The sequence below is a fragment of the Equus caballus genome, chromosome 23, assembly GCF_041296265.1.
Source record: "Equus caballus isolate H_3958 breed thoroughbred chromosome 23, TB-T2T, whole genome shotgun sequence".
Taxonomy (NCBI): domain Eukaryota; kingdom Metazoa; phylum Chordata; class Mammalia; order Perissodactyla; family Equidae; genus Equus; species Equus caballus.
Window position 1 is genome coordinate 53449274 of NC_091706.1, and position 17045 is coordinate 53466318.

Consider the following 17045-nt stretch of genomic DNA (forward strand, 5'->3'; position numbering starts at 1 on the left):
TAATTACTTACAATGATAATTTATCATTATTTAGATTAGTACTATGTTGAATGCCAGTGGGCTGCTCTGTGGATTGAAACCATCCACTACACGGGGAAACAAATGGAACAGACCTTAGTGAGAGCTAGTTTGGTGGAACTAATGAGCAGAAACCACATTGGAGTAGCGGAAAGGTGATAAGAGAAGAACTCCCATTGTCATTTTTCTCACGTGTGGGCTCACTTTATTTCTGTCATCATATTCAGACCTACATTTATTCTCCTTTTGCCTCAGTGCATCCAAATGCAAGGATAGCTTTCTAAGAAAGCTGAAAGGGGAAGGAAACAAGTGATGTATTGAAAATGATGGAAAATAATAGCACAGGTCTCTTAAGTTTCCATTTTTACTTCCCTATTTTGGTACTAACCTCAAGATGAAATAGGAGGTAATTCAGATGCAGCAAGACAACTCTTGCCAAGGAAAATACTCCATTAAAATGAACATACAAAATGATAAAAACCCTGAAACTAGTAAAGCAAAGATGGCAAGTTTCCTGTAACACCACAAGGCAGTCTCACTGTCCTACATTCTTCACTGTGAGATGGAGAAAGATGAACCTAGAAGCTCTGTGGAAATGTACTGACAAATAATCTAGGGATGATTAATTAAATCTTGAGTAATTATTATGAACTATGTGTTAACGATAGCATAGTGAACAAGATATAGACCTTTCTCCTGAGGAGGTTTCTTGCCAAACAGGTCTAATAGATCCATTTTCAAGAAGACAAATCCAGAAGGGTAAGGCAGCCTGGCTGACATGCAAAACAAAGAGGGCAAAAGAGAGCTCAGGATCAGAGGAGAAATTTTGTTCTTAGCAGAAGAACACTATTTACATAAGTCTAAGTTTAACAAAAAAACTTTCCTCATTTGAAAGCTTTGAATCCACTTATATTGACATATCTGAAGTTTTTTTGGGAAAATTAAATGTAAATAAGAAAAAGAAAGAATAATTTAAATGGTTGAGGTCTTCTAATTTATTTAGAGCATACATAAAAGAAAGGAAAAAATATAAAAAGGGTACAAGAACATCCAGAAAATGAAAACTACTGTGTTCTCTATTTAAAAGACAGGCATAGAAAGATTTCCAAAGAAACTAGAGGTCAAGACACACACAGATACAGACCTCATTTAGGCCACCGGTATCCCCAAGGTCCCAAATTTCCAGCTGCTCTGATGGCCCTCCTCTGGTTAGCTGTATCACCATCTCATCTCTGGGCTGGGACCTTCCTCAGAGCTGTGGACTAGTTCACAAGAAGACCTGGTGCTTCTGAGACAAATGAGGAGGATAATATTATTATGCTGACAGAAGGATCTCCTCTGGGAGATGGTGGATGCAGCCAGTTCCAGGAGGCCCAGACCATCTCTGTCCTCTGTGAGACGCCCCAGCACATCCTCAGCCTCTTCCACAAAAAGCTCTCCTGTGTTGCCTGGATACAACACTCTTGGATAAACTCCGCACTGACTCCATCAGCAGCTGGAAGACCTGGACACCTGTTTGGTGCAGGTGATAGGAGAGGAAGAATCTGTTCTGGGAACAGAGGGCCCTAGACTGGCCATGAAGGAATCCATCTCTACCTGAAAGAGAAGAAATAGAATGACTATGATTTGGGGAAGTTGTCAGAGTGGAAATCATGAGATCCTTCTCTTCATCATCAAATTTGAAAGAAAGATGAAGTAAGGGAAGGGACCTGGAAATGATTCTCTTTAATAAATACAGTTATTGAAAGGATTCTCTTTACCTAATACACTGTCACATGCCCATGTGTTCAGTCATTTTAAAGACTCCCATTCTGCTTTAGTCATACAACCTATTGAGTTAAATTGTTCAACATTGTTAAAATGTTTTGTTAAAATGAACATCGCTCCTTGAGAGAGAGCTATACTGATATTGTGTACATATTCATATACTGGGGGAACTTCTGATTTCTCCTTCAACATGTAACCAGCTTGGAAGCCATCATTCCTCACCTGTAAACAACACTAAAAATGCAGCGTGACTTGAAACACCTCTTCTTAGACCCATTAAGAATTGAGGTCCCAGGGTAAGACACTGCCCTGATAACTGGAGAGAAAGGAGGATGCAGAGAGTCAGTTTCCTGGAGCAGAAGCCGGCAGCTGGAGATAGTATTGGTGGGACCACCTAAACTGTAATTGAAGAATTGCCGGAGGGTCCATGTAGATCAGCTTGAAGATTAAAAACACGAGGCGTCCAGAGTTAGCGGAAACCCAGACTTTTGTGAGCTTTACCTTCAGGATCCCTACCAGATTCTCATGTGAAGATCAGAGAAAAATCTGTTTTTTCCAGCAGAGGGAGGGAAAAGTAATCATTTTGAAATACTCTGAGTGTTCTGTTCTTCTTAACTATGGCCTGCCCTCTAGGGAAACTATTTTACCAGAGCCTAACCCACCTGGGGGAAGGGAGGGAAATACCTAACTCCAAACCCCTCTAACTTTCCTGTATCACCTACTAGGGTCATAAAAAGCTGAGAAGCCCTTGTGAAGGTCAAAGCCCAGGGGCACAGGCTCACTGAAAGACTGAGACTAATCATAGGATTCTAGAACACTTACCTCTCCCCTACCTGCCATCATATCAATAAGGTTCCTGTATGGTGGGGATTACAACTGAAAAGAATTGCATGTGTCAGAATCTATAGGGAAATCCAAAGACAACGGCAGGGGGGAGCGGGAAGCAAGGCCACAACAGGAAATTTTAGTGTCTGACACCTACAGCTACAGCAAACCGTAAACACAGCCCAACTCCTGGCAAAATAACAATATAACCTCACCCTGAAGGCCAACTTTCCACAGTTCCTTTTACCCCATACATCATGTCCAACTTTAAACAGAAATTTACAAAGCACACTAAAAAGTGAAAACACAGTTTGAAGAAACAGAGCATGCATCAGAACTAGACTCAGATATGGTAGAGATTTTGGAATTATTAGACCAAGAATTTAAAATAACTATGATTAATATGCTAAGGGCTCCAATGTATTCATTTACTCATTTATGTACTATATGTCATAGTCTGTATGATATTTACACTAGTTTTGTTCATATAATATCACGTTCACCTTTATAATATATTCAAATATAACAAAATGTATTCACCTGTATCTTTTATTAAATGATTTTCTTGTTTAATTTATAAATTTCTTTCCCACAATATATCTTTGATTTGTTTATTCTTAAAAAAGGAAATAGCCTAAATTTTCAACCTGTATTGAAAAATGGATGATGAGTTCAACTCATTCATTTTTTGCAGTCAGTTAAGTTTTAAAATTGCATATTTCTATGTCAGGTTATTTGATAGTTCTGAGAATATAGAGAAGAAAAAAGGTAAATGCAAAATCTATTCTCTTGGAGCTTTCAATTTGGAAGAGAAAGAGACATAAAGCAGTAATCATGCTTAATAAATTTCAGTTGCGTTTTATGTTATAATGAAAGGTAAAGGACAAGGGATTCTCTTACCAGAAGATTGGAAGGGGGATGGCAAGAAAGGGAAAAAAGCAGATGTACTCTATAAAGTGCCTAAGAAACATCTAAAGGCAGACGTACCATTGGTAGATGCATCCATGGATCTGGAATCACCAACAATGTACATCCTGGAGATATGAGTTTGCAGTTGTTTGTTGCATATTTGGACATCAGGGCATGGGAATGGATGTCATTACTCATGAGTAGAGTGTAGAATGAGAAGATGACCTAAAGCTTATGAGGACCTTCAACTTTTAAGGCTGACAGAGAGGAGGCCCCGCAGAGGGGACAGAGGTGGAGTAGCCAGTGCAGACAGGAGAAAACCAGGAGGAAGGATCCACAGAAAGCATTGAAGGAGAAAAGAAAGAGTTTGAGAATTTCGCAAGATGAAACTTTAGTAATTACTTATGACATGTGATATGGGATTCTGCACTGAATCCAGATTCCACCAGGACATACCTGTGATCCTGGGGAATTCACTTAACTTCCCTGACCCTCAGTTTTCTCAAATACCATGGAAGGTGGAAATATTCCTAGAGCTGTTGTGAGTATTAAACAAACTGGAACGTTTAAAAGCACTTAGCAGAGTATCTTCCACTGAGTGAAGGCTGAACAGATGGTGACTATTTTCTTGTTTTTTCAATGAGTCTATATGAGAATAGTGAACTCTCCTACCCTTCTCTCTGTAACTGCTGGAAAATAGTGACAGTCTCAAAAACAGAAATGGGAAAAAGTGGTTTATCAATTGTATGTAATTATATACATAATAATAATATATATGCACATAAATATATACATATATACAATAAAATGTATATAATATACTATATATATACTACAGTATTATACATATTTATATAGTATTCATTTGCTGATTCTGATACCTGGCACACTTCCCCTTTCCTCTCTGCTTTCTTGGATCCCATTCTCTCACTCTCATATCACAATTGTTTCCTTCCCCCCAGTGTGGAAATCCCCAGTGTGCTCTCCTCATTGACTCTTCATTAAGCTGTTCTGCACTTTCATACAGCGGCTCTCTTTTCCATTGTGGTCTCTGGCTGTCAAATTCCCCTTAAGAGCACAAAGCCACACATTAAAAAGTTGAGCGAAAGTTCTAGGTTTTTCTGAAACTCTCATATGAGAGACTCTTTTTTTTTCCTCCCTGTGAATATTTTTGGAAATGAGGGGAAGTACCTGTTGTAATGATGTAACAGTTGCTGCAGCAAAAAGGAAACGGAAAGTAGGATCCATTTTGCTCTGTGGACTATTAAAATATTTATAAAGGGTGTCCTCTACTGGCCAAGATGCACAAAGACAGAGGCCAATTCTGTTCCCTTGTAGAAAATTTTTCTCCAGAGTCAAAAGTAAGGCTCTTTCTTGGAAAGAACTGACCAAAATACTGGAAGAAGCCCGTTTCTTTAGCTTTCGTATATTTAAAAATATATACACTTGGTATTTTAAGCAGTGTTAAGTTCACAGCCAAAGTGAAAGCAGAATGTGTAGAGATTTTCCCACACGCTCCCTGCCCCTCCTTTTGCATAGTCTCCCCATTATCAGCATCTCTCATCAGATGGAACACGTGTTACAAGTGATGAGCCAACATTCACACATCATTATCACCCAGAGCCCACAGTTTATATTTAGGTTCCCTCGTGGTGTTGCATATTCTATGGGTTTGGAGGAATGTATAGTGACGTATCCACCACTATAGCATCACTACCCTGAAATCCTCTGAGCTCCACCTGTTCATCCCCCAACCCCTGGCAACCACTGATCTTTTCACTGCCTCCATAGTTTTGCCACTTCCAGAACGTCATATAGTTGGAATCATACAGCATGCAGCCTTTCAGACTGGCTTCTTTCTCTTAGTAATATGCATTTAAATGTCCTTCACATCTTTTACATTCTGTGGGCAAAAATTGTATGATTTGGCTCCATATTCTCACCTTATCCTGAAAAATCTCTGTACCATATCCTGATCACATCCAGAAGTTATTAATTTATATATTTACATATGGGAAAGTACTGGAGAACCAGGGGTAGGAGGGGTGAAGAGGTGGGGGTCGTGGAGCTGGCAGCACAGGATGCTAATCACCCACCTGCTCAGCACAGGTAGGTCTCTGGGCAGTGCGACTGGAGAAGAGCCACAAGGATCCATGGTCCCTGCCCTAGTTCCCTTGGAGCTGTGACAGGAGATCACAGTGCAGTGCCAGCTGGAGACCACCGGGTCCTGTAAGGACAGGAAGAGAATGTGAATGTGGACCTGCCTCCATCCTCTCTGCCCACCTAGAGCTGCTCACTGCAGGTCAAGACTGTCCAGCCTTGTACAGAAACACAGCAAATATTAGAGGGAACCCCGCCCACACATCTACACCCATTGAGCTGGTAAAGAATCCAGGAGCTCATCTGTGCCTTTGTTTAGGTGCACGCACATTCTGATTCCACTAGGAGGAGGCAGCACTAGGCTCAGGATCTTATTTGCTCAAAAACCCAAAGCGCGTGAAACATGGAGTTGAAAGTCAGCAGCAGTTTGAGAATTTGGAAGGAGAACAGAGATTAAAGCTTTCACTGGAACAGGGGCATGTCCTCAGGAGATGGAACAATACAACGGGCAGCAGTGAGTCAAGTGTTCCCCCAGAAACATTCTGATTCAGAGGGTGAGAAAATTGAAGTGGATGCTGAGAACACGTAAGTTATTCCATGGAGACATGGCCAATAGCAGTGTCCCCAACATGGTTGACACTGATAGCACAGCAGCATGCAGAATATTGGAAGGGATGTCGTTCCTCCAGTGCCAGCTGCAAACTTCTGTTTCCTCCCTAGGGCTCAGCAAGTCATCACAGCTCGGGGAAAATTATTCCTGGGGCCAATGCAATGCAAAGAATCTCCTAATTTAGGGTCATGATGCAGTCTCCTTTAAAAAGAAACAAAATAAGGGACATCAGCAACATGACTGAGTGAGCTGTCCCCTTTGTCTCTCCCCCTTTCAAACTACAACTAAATAGACATTCACTAACCAATGGAGGAAGCCCACACACCACAACAGGATGCATGAGAGATACACACAGCTGTACGTCTTAGAGTGTATGGACTGGCCCCCCGGGAAGTGGAGAAGACAGGTGAGCACTCCCTGTTCTCCCCCAGTAGCCCTGTGCATGCATGGGAATGCTTTACAGCCTGGCGCAAGACCCCTAAAAGTGGAAGCATGCACTGGGGCAACAGTAGGAGCATGGCAGCCCTTAGCCTGCTTGTGATCACTTTCCCAACAGGAAGGGGGAACCCAACATGCACCTGTGGCTCCAAGGAGTGGCCCTAGCTCTGTCCCTGTGAGGAAGCCCCGCTCACCAAGCACAGAGCAGCCACAGGCAGAGACCGCAGCAGATCTGAAGGCTGGGGCAAGCACACTCCAAGCCTGCACAGGCACCCATAGTGCTGCTGAGTCCCATAAGAGGAAATGTGTCGTGTGGCAGCAGTGGGAAGAGGCGGCAGCAGCCTTTGGCCTGTTTTCTCAGCGGGGAGAGGGAGCCCACTGTACTCCTGCAGAGCCAGGGAGTGGCCCTAGCTCAGTCCAGCAAGGAAGCCCAGCTGCCCAGGCACATTCCACACAAATGACTGAAGGCTCCCCAGCCTGAGGCAAGCACCCATACTACCCCCAAGGCTTCCAGCAAATGGGGTGAGGCCAGAAACACTGTTTCTGCTTTCCCCTAGCAATAACAGGTGGAATCTGTGACTACCACAAATGCCCCGACAAAAGTTTAGTTCATCAAACACCATGAGAAACTGCAGCAACAATTCAGACTAGAAGGAAAGGGACAATACTCCAGAAACCAATCCTGAAGACACAGAAATCTGCAACTTAAATTACAGAGAATTCAAAATAGCCATCATAAAGAAACTCAATGATTCACAAAAGAACTTGGAAAGACAATTTAATGGGCTCAGAAATAAAATGAATCTTTTCACCAAAGAGATTGAAACTAGATAGAAGAATTAAGCAGAAATCCTGGATATGAAAAACACAGTCAATGAAATAAGAAATAATCCTTAAGAAATAGAGCTGTGATTTAGAGGATAAGTGATTTAGAGGATAAAAACATAGAATTCTACAGGTGGAGGAGGAGACAGAACTAAGAATTTTTTTTAAAAAATTAAGGAATTCTTTGAGAAACATCCAACTCAATTACAAAAAGCAACATAAGGATTATAGGTATTCCAGAGGAGAAGTGAGGGAGAAAGGAGCAGAGAACCTGTTCAAAAAAATAATAGCTGAGAAATTCCCAAACCTGAGGATGGTTCCAGATTTACAAATACACAAAGCTAATAGAATGCCCAATCACATCAATGCTGAAAGACCTCTCCAAAGCATATAATAGCAAAAATGGCAAAAGTCAATGACAAAGAAAAAATATTAAGAGCAGCAAGGTAGAAGAAAATAACTTACAAAGGAAACCTTATCAGGCTGTCAGTGGATTTCTCAACAGAAACCCCACAGGCTAGGAGAGAATGGAGAGATATATTGAAAACACTGAAAGACAAAAACTTTCAGCCAAGAATACTCTACCCATTGAAGTTTTCCTTCAGATACATTGAAGAAATAAAAGCTTTCTAAGATAAACAAAAGCTGAGGGAGTTCATCACCATTACACCTCCCCTACAAGAACTAATTAAAAATGCCCTCACACTGGAAACAAAAAGGCAAAGGTCTACAAAGCTCTGAGCAAGGAGATAAATAGACAGACATAATCAGAAACCTGCAGCTCTCTAACAGAACAGGGAGGCAAAGACTCAATTACAACTTAAAAGAGAAAGGGGGAGAAAGCATCAAAAGTAATGATAAACACTTCACTTAATCACAAACACAACATTAAAAACAAAACAATTTGTAACAGCAATTACTCAGAAGGAGAGAGGAAAAGGTAGGAACCTGCTTAGGTTAATGGAGATAAAAGGCTATGAGAAAATGAACTATCTCATCTCCAATATCTTTCATGCGATCCTCATGGTAGCAACTAAACAACAAATCAGAGCAGAGCCACACAAAAAGAGACAAAACTGAGAAAGTCCCTGAGAAAATCACCAAAATGAAATCACATTCAGAAATACAAAGGAAGAGAAACAAGGGAAACAGAGAACAATCAGAAAACAAGAGATAATATGGCAATATTAAGCCCTCATATATAAATAATCACTCAAAATGTAAATGGATTGAATTTTCCAATCAAAAGACACACAGTAGCTGGATGGATTAGAAAACAAGATCCAACAATATGCTGCCTGTAGGAAACACATCTCATTTCTTAAGACAAACATAGGCTTAGAATGAAAGGATGGGAGACAATACTCCAAGCTAATGGCAAACAAAAGGAAGCAAGTGTTGCCATACTTATATTAGACAAAATGGAATTCAAGGTAAAAAGAAATGAGAGACAAAGAGGGGCAGTAAATAATGATAAAAGGGACATTCCACCAAGAGGACATAACACTTATTAATATATATGCACCTAACACAAGGGCACCAAAGTACATAAAGCAATTATTAACAGACCTAAAGAGAGAAATTAACAGCAACACAATAATAGTAGGGGACTCAACACCCACTTACATCAATGGAAAGATCATCCAGACAAAAACTCAACAAGGAAATAGATTTAAGTGAAACACTTGATCAGATAGACTTAACAGATATATAGAGAACATTCCATCCAAAAACGGAGAATACACATTCTTCTCAAGTGCACATAGATCATTTTCAAAGACAGACCACATGTTGGGAAACAAGGCAAGCCTCAATAAATTTAAGAAGATTGAAATCATCCCCACCATCTTTTCTAATCACAATGCTATGGAGCTAGAAATCAACTGCAAGAAAAATACTGGGAAAGTCAGAAATATGTGGAGACTAAACAACATGCTATTGAACAACCATTGGATCAATGAAGAAATCAAAGGGGAAATTTAAAAATTCCTGGAGACAAACAAAAATGAAATACAAACTACCAATTTTTATGGGATGCAGCAAAAACAGTCTGAAGAGTGAAATTCATAGCACTACAGGACCACCTCAGCAAGCAAGAAAAATCTCAAATAAGTAATCCTAAAATGCACCTAACAGAGCTTGAAAAAGAAGAACAAACTGAGCCCAAAAGTCAGCAGAAGGAGGGAAATAATAAAAATCAGAGCAGAAATAAATGAAATAGAGACTAAAAATACAATAGAAAGGATTAATGAAACTAAGAGCTGGTTCTTTGAGAAGATAAGTAAAATTGGAAAACTCTTAGCTAGACTCACAGAGAAAAAAAGAAGGCTCAAATAAATAAAATTAGAAATGAAAAAGGAAAACTTACAACAGATACTAGAGAAATACAAAGGATTATAAGAGAATACTATGAAAAACTATATGCTCACAAATTGGGTAACCTAGAAGAAGTGGATAAATTCTTAGACTCATACAACCTCCCAAAACTGAATCAAGAAGAAATAGAGAATCTAAATAGACCAATCACAAGTAAAGAGAGTGAAACAGCAATTGAAAACCTCCCAAAAAATGAAAGTCCAGGACAGGATGACTTCTCTGGAGAATTCTACCAAACATTTGAAGATTTAATACCTATCCTTCTCAAACTATTCCAAAAAATTGAAGAAGATGAAACACTTACTAACTCATTCCATGAGGCCAACGTTACCCTGACACCAAAACCAGTCAAGGACAACACAAAGAAGGAAAACTACAGGTCAATATCGCTGATGAACTTAGATACAAAAATCCTCAAAAAAAATATATTGGCAAGCCAAATACAGCAATACATTAAAAGGATCGTACACCACAATCAAGTGGGATTTATTCCAAGGATAGAGGGATGGTTCAACATCTGCAAATCAATCAAACGGATACACCACATTAACAAAATGAAGAATAAAAATCACATGATCATCTCAATAGACACAGAGAAAACATTTGACATGATACAATACCCATAAAATGGGTATATAAGGAAAGTACCTCAACATAATAAAGGCCATATACAGCAAACCCACAGCCAACATCATACTTAACGGTGAGAATCAGCCATCCCTCTGAGACCAGGAACAAGACAAGGGTGCCCACTCTTGCCACTCTCATTCAACATAGTACTGGAGGTTTAGGCCAGAACAATTAGGCAAGAAAAAGAAATAAAAGGAATCCAAATTGGCAAGGAAGAAGTGAAATTTTCACTATTTGCAGATGATATTATTCTCTATATAGAAAACCCTGAAGAATCCACCAGAAAACTATTAGAAATAATCAACAACTACAGCAAAGTTGCTGGGTACAAAGTCAGTTTGAAAAAATCAGTTGCATTTATATATACTAACAATGAACTAGCAGAAAGAGAAATCAAGAATACAATCTCAGTTACATTCACAACAAAAAGAAGAAAATATTTAGGAATAAACTTAGCCAATGAGGTGAAAGACCAGTTCACTGAAAACAATAAGACATTGTTGAAAGAAACTTAAGAAGACATAAAGAAATGGAAAGATATTCCATGTTCATGGGTCAGAAGAATAAACATAGTTGAAATGTCCATACAACCCAAAGCAATCTACAGATTCAATGCAACACCAATCAGAATCCCAATGACATTCTTCACAGAAATAGAACAAAGAACCAAAAATTTATATGGAGCAACAAAAGACTCCCAATAGCCAAAGCAATCCTGAGAAAAAGAACAAAGCTTGAGGCATCACAATCCCTGACTTCAAAACATACTACATAGCTATAGTAATCAAAAGAGCATGGTACTGACACAAAAACAGACAAACAGATCGATGGATCAGAATTGAAAGCCCAGAAATCAAACCACACATATGTGGAGAGTTATCCTTTGACAAAAGAGCCAACAATGTACAATGGAGAAAGGAAAGTCTCTTCTATAAATGGTGTTGGAAAACTGGATAGCCACATACAAAAGAATGAAAAGTAGATTATTATCTTGCACCATACACAAAAATTTAACTCTAAATGGATTAAAGATTTGAATGTAAGACCTGAAACCTTACAACTCCTAGAAGAAAATATAGGCAGTACACTCTTTGACATTGGTCTTAGCAACATCTTTTGAAATACCATGTCTACTTAGGCAAGGGAAACAAAAGGAAAAGGTAACAAATAGGATTACATCAGACTAAAAAGCCTCTGCAAAGCAAAGGAAACAGGAACAAAGTGAAAGCACAACTCATAAACTGGAAGAAAATATCTGCAAATCACTTAGCAGACAAGGCGTTGATCTCAAAAATATATAAAGAACTCATGCAACTCAACAACAACTAAAAAACCAAACAACTCAATCAAAAAATGGGCAGAGGATATGAACAGACATTTTTCCAAAGAAGATATACAGGTGGCCAACAGACACATGAAACAATCATCAACATCACTAATTATTAGGAAAATGTAAATCAAAACTATATTGAGATATTGCCTTACACCTGTCAGAATGGCTATAATTATCAAGACAAAAAACAACAAATGTTGGAGAGGATGTGGAGAAAAGGGAACTGTCATACTCTATTGCTAGGAATGCAAACTGGAGCAGCCACTATGGAAAACAGCATGGAGAGTTCTCAAAAAATTGAAAATAGAAATACCATATGATCCAGCTATCCCATTACTGGATATTTATCCAAAGAACTTGAAACCAATGATCCAAAGAGATTTATGACACCTATGTTCATTGTAACATTATTCACAATAGCCAAGATGTGGAAGCAACCCAAGTGCCCTTCTACAGATGAATGGATAAAGAATACATGATATATATATACAACGGAATGCTACACAGCCATAAAAAAAGACAAAATTGTCCAGTTTGCAACAACGTGGATAGAGCTGTAGGGTACGATGTTAAGCTAAATAAGCCAGACAGAGAAAGACATCTACTGCACGATTTCACTTATATATGGGAGATAACAAATACATGGATAAAGAGAACACATGAGTGGTTACCAGAGGGGAAGGAGGTTGGGCGGGGGAGGGTGGGAAAAAGGGATAAAGGGGCACATCAGTATGGTGATGGATAAAAATTAGACTACAGGGGGTGAGCACAATGAAGTGTATTTGGAAATTGATAAACAATAATGTACACCCCAAATTACACAATGTTATAAACCATTATGATCTCAATAAAATTACGTGGGAAAAAAACAAACAAACAAAATAAAACAATGCTTGAATAGAAGGGACACAGCAGGGATTTGCATACATTTAGCAACAAGCAGTGTAGAGCCTTTCCAGCAGAACATGTATTAGTAATGTGCACATTGGAAGATCACAATCGCTAGAAGCAACCAAGACTTTTGTGAAAATTCATTTATATAATTTTGGCAATTGGAAAGAGGACATTGATGGATCAATCCTCTTTCTTGTCTTTCCAGTTGGAAATCTTCCTGAGGATTAGAGTCCAAACAATAAGCAAAGAACATTCCTATATTACTGCTAAAAATATCATTTTATCAATTAATGCTGATTTTAATAATATGTTTACTTCAATCCTACAGTTTTATTTTATGAGTTTCTAATAGGATGAGGCTAGAAAAATCAAGACAACTATACTAAGCAGTGTGGCTGAGTCTGGAGTTCAAGCCAAACTCTCCTTGGTAAGTAGCCCTTTAAAAGCATTCACTGCATCTGTCTGGGAAGGCATAGTACTTCTCCATCTTGGTCACACATAAGCCTCCTCAACACTCACATCGCAACCATTGGTTGCAAAGACAGAGAGGAGAAGAGATTCTTTACTGGGTTCTCTCAGTAGACAACAGGAAGTGCAGTCTGGGCTGGAGGTGAGAAACAGAGTTGCTCTTGCAATGAGAAGCGCAGGCTGGCCTGAAGAGGTCTCCCGTGGAATCAGTGAGGTCCTGAAGAAGGAAAGTCAAGGAAATTGTCAAGTGTTTTTTGTTTATTCCTAAACACATAAGAAAACTCAAGAGTTAAAAATAAATAGGCTTCCAGGGGTCTGCAGTTGGGTTAATAAACTGATTTTACTGTATTTCACTGGAGAAATCACTCATAAAATCTTAGACTTTTTTTCCCCATTGGAGAAAAATCTACTCCCTTCTAACTATTTAATAAGGATTTAGTCTGTTTTCCTTCAGAGTTTAGTCAGTTCAATGGACTCATACCACACTCCATGTTGCCCTACAAAACAATAGACAACAATCCTTTGGCATTTGAAGTGAAACTCAGCATCCTTTGTCATCTCACTCTCCTCACTCTACGATTTCATGTGATTGCCTCTTGTTGGTTCATAAATCTCATATCCATTTCTACCCTTCACTTCCTTTAATGGCTTGTCCAATCATTATACTGACTCTCCCTAAGGTTTGCCCTTGGATCTTTGGTATGTTTGAAAAAGTTCACCCCTCCAGGTTTATCTTTCTCTCCCATTGTATCAGTGAGTGTAATCCGTATAGGGTTATTGAGAGGATTGAGTTAACGGTTTAAACAACTTAGAATAGTGGCTAGTTCATAACAAGTATGCAAAAAAAATTCAATTATTATTACCTAACATTATGATTACTATTATCCAGATTAAGATCAGAATCTTTTGAAATCATCTAATTCCCTTTCTTTTAATTCTAGATTTTTCAAGGCAATCTTTCCCTTGCCTGAGTGGGTTGATAAACTAGGTAGAGAGCTCAGTCAAGGGCTGATACCCACTATCCTGCCAGAGAGGGTTAGTGTTCTGGCAACTGGGCTTCTGGTTGTGAGTCTCTGTAAGCTGGTTGGTGTAACTCCTCCCTTCTCTCCTCAGAGCTGATCACACGTGAATTAAATGGAAGAAAAATCAGATGGCTGGTCTTGCAAAGCAGAAGGCAGGCCATTGACTCAGGAGTTGGTCTTTGAGCTTCTGGCAGAAGCAGCCATTGTCCTGCCTTTTAGTTATTCAACATTGGCCTTCATTCTTCCCCTCTGCCACATCCTGGTCCCCAACTTTGCAGAACTGAATTTTGTTAACTTAGAATATGTCATTTCATGAGCAGAAAATCACTTCTCTTTTTTCACTTTCATGACATTCAGACTTACATTTGTTTTCTTTTTGCCGAAAACCTACTGTCAAGTGTTACTTTCTAGGAAAGTTGAAATGAGAAACAAAAAATCTGAAGTCTTGAAAATGATAGAGATTGCAGCCTCTTTGCCTTTCTTTTACTTCCTTTGTTGTTCTCACCTCATCATGAATTAGAATGTAGTGCAGGAGCAGCAAGACAAATCTTGCCCACTGAGCCACTGAATGAAAAGAAGTTATGAAAATTTTAAATGAAAAATCATAAATGAGCAAAAGAAAGAGGGTATTTCTCCCTGACTTGGTAGCCTGACCCTCACTGCCTTGAATTCTCAGAGGGAGACAGAGACAGAGACAGAGGAAGAAAGAAGCCCAATGGAATCCACTGACTGATGAACAACTGAAGGTCTTTAGTTTCTGTAATAGCAGCTTCTAATGAGAAACAACATTATCATTCAATCCCCTGTGCCCAGCTCAGAAACTTCAAGCACAACAAGTGTTCCGCAGTTTAAGCAAAAGAGTTGAAAGATAAAATCTTTACTTGGCAAAATAAAAATTATGTGCCTACTAAGGTGAAAATATTACAATTGGGTAATTTCTGCACCCCCTTAGACAAAACAAACGTTTGCTATCAGCATCTGAGCGCTGTTGACACTTTTGATACCTAGGGACTCGGGTCAGGAGAGCAGGAGGTCACTGAAACCAGCTCAACACAAGGTTGACATAAGGGAAGCCATAATGTAGAAAAGAGACCGTACTGTAATTTTGAATAACCTCTGGCTAACTAACCCAGCTGGATTTGCACCCTCCAGGAGATCCACCTGTTCTGTAGATTTTATGACCCCTGCTTGTGCATATACCTCCCAGCTGCAATAAAACAATAACTTTGTTCTTTTGAGTTCCTTTGGAATGTGATGACCCCCAAACAGAGAGTCTATGTTGATAGCCATCATCAATGACAACTGAAAGATCTGCCACGGCAACTCCCAGTCTGTAACACTCGAGGGTCAACATTCCTAACCTCCTCCCCTGTGACCCACAGGCCTATATAACTACTTCAAGATTCTGTGACCCCTTTAAGATGATTCTTTTGGACATTAGTTGGCCATCTTCCCTCTTGCTAGCAAGCTGTATTAAAATGCCCTTTCTCTGCCACCATCTTGCCTCTTGATGATTGGCTTTTGTCTCGCAGCGAGCAGATTGTGCCCTTTGTGTGGTAACAAAATCTGATGACCACGAAGGGACAATAAGTCCTGCTCATGGCCTTCATTGCCTTCAGACAGGCAACCTGTTGAGTAAGTCCCTCGTGGCCACTGAGACTCCCTTTGTCTCAGGGATCTGCCCTTCCTGCTCTCCTGTGCTGACACCCGCTGCCTTCTAATGCTCCCTATGGTGGAAAGAGAAACAGCTACTTCTGGTGGGTCAATGTGCTCACATCTGGAGTAGGGTAAGTCGCCTCAGGGGTGCACCACTGAGGACTTTCCTTCTCCCCCATCTTGGGTCCCCTTTTTGAGATGGGGGACCATCTGGTTCCCTGCTGGAGTGGGAAGAGGTATAGGACTGTATCTGAAATCTAGGAACCGGTTCGCTGGTGTCTGGTTTTTCTATGTTTGTGTTTTCATCTATGTCTGTAAAGAGCTCCAGGATCAGACGTCTTTTGGGTGACTGACCTCGTTGAAATGCGCCTGTGCCTAAAATTTTCTAATATCTCATCAAGACTGTGGGTTAGAGGCCCTCTGGTGAGATTTGGCTGTGGGGTTAAAATCTCAAGGCCAGGATTGTGGGTTAAAGGCCCACTGGTGAGATTTGGTTGCTGGATTAAAGTTCCAAGGCTGGGATTTCAGAGACAACATAAAGGGGTTACAGCCACTGGGGCACCCAAAAGGACCAGCTTAGAGTCCTGAGCTCTGGGTTAGAGTCCCAGAGTACCCTGGGTTAGAGTCTCATAAGTACGGGATTTTGGTATCTGGTCATGTTTGTCTAGATCTGACTGTTCTGTTTGTTAAAATTGGCTGTTTGGGACTGAGTTTCTTGGTGATCGTAACAAACTCTCTTTAGGGATTATCTTGTTTGTTGCAGCCAACTTGGGAAAAGCTCCTTCAAATGCGGATAACTGTAAACAGCTGGCAAGATAGCCTGGGATAATTTAAAGTTACAGTGGCCATTTTTGGGTCTTTTTGAGCCTCCAAACCAAGGGACAAGTACAAATCTTTAATCTTTAAAGAGTCAAGGCCTCCACCTTTTGATCAAAAGTTTCCAGAAGCTGTAAATGTTTACAGAGAACAGCAGAATTTTACCAAGGTTGTTTTGTGTCCTGAGGGCTTGGCTTCATAATTGTCAGGTTGGGGGCCTGGTCCCAAAATGGTCAATATGGTTGCACACCATTTTGCGGTAAGAGATAGAGAGAAATTCAGGTTGCACTCCTGTTTGTGGCTAGAAGTCCTACCAAACTGCTGTCAGCCTCAGGGGAACAACACTGGCCATTAGAAG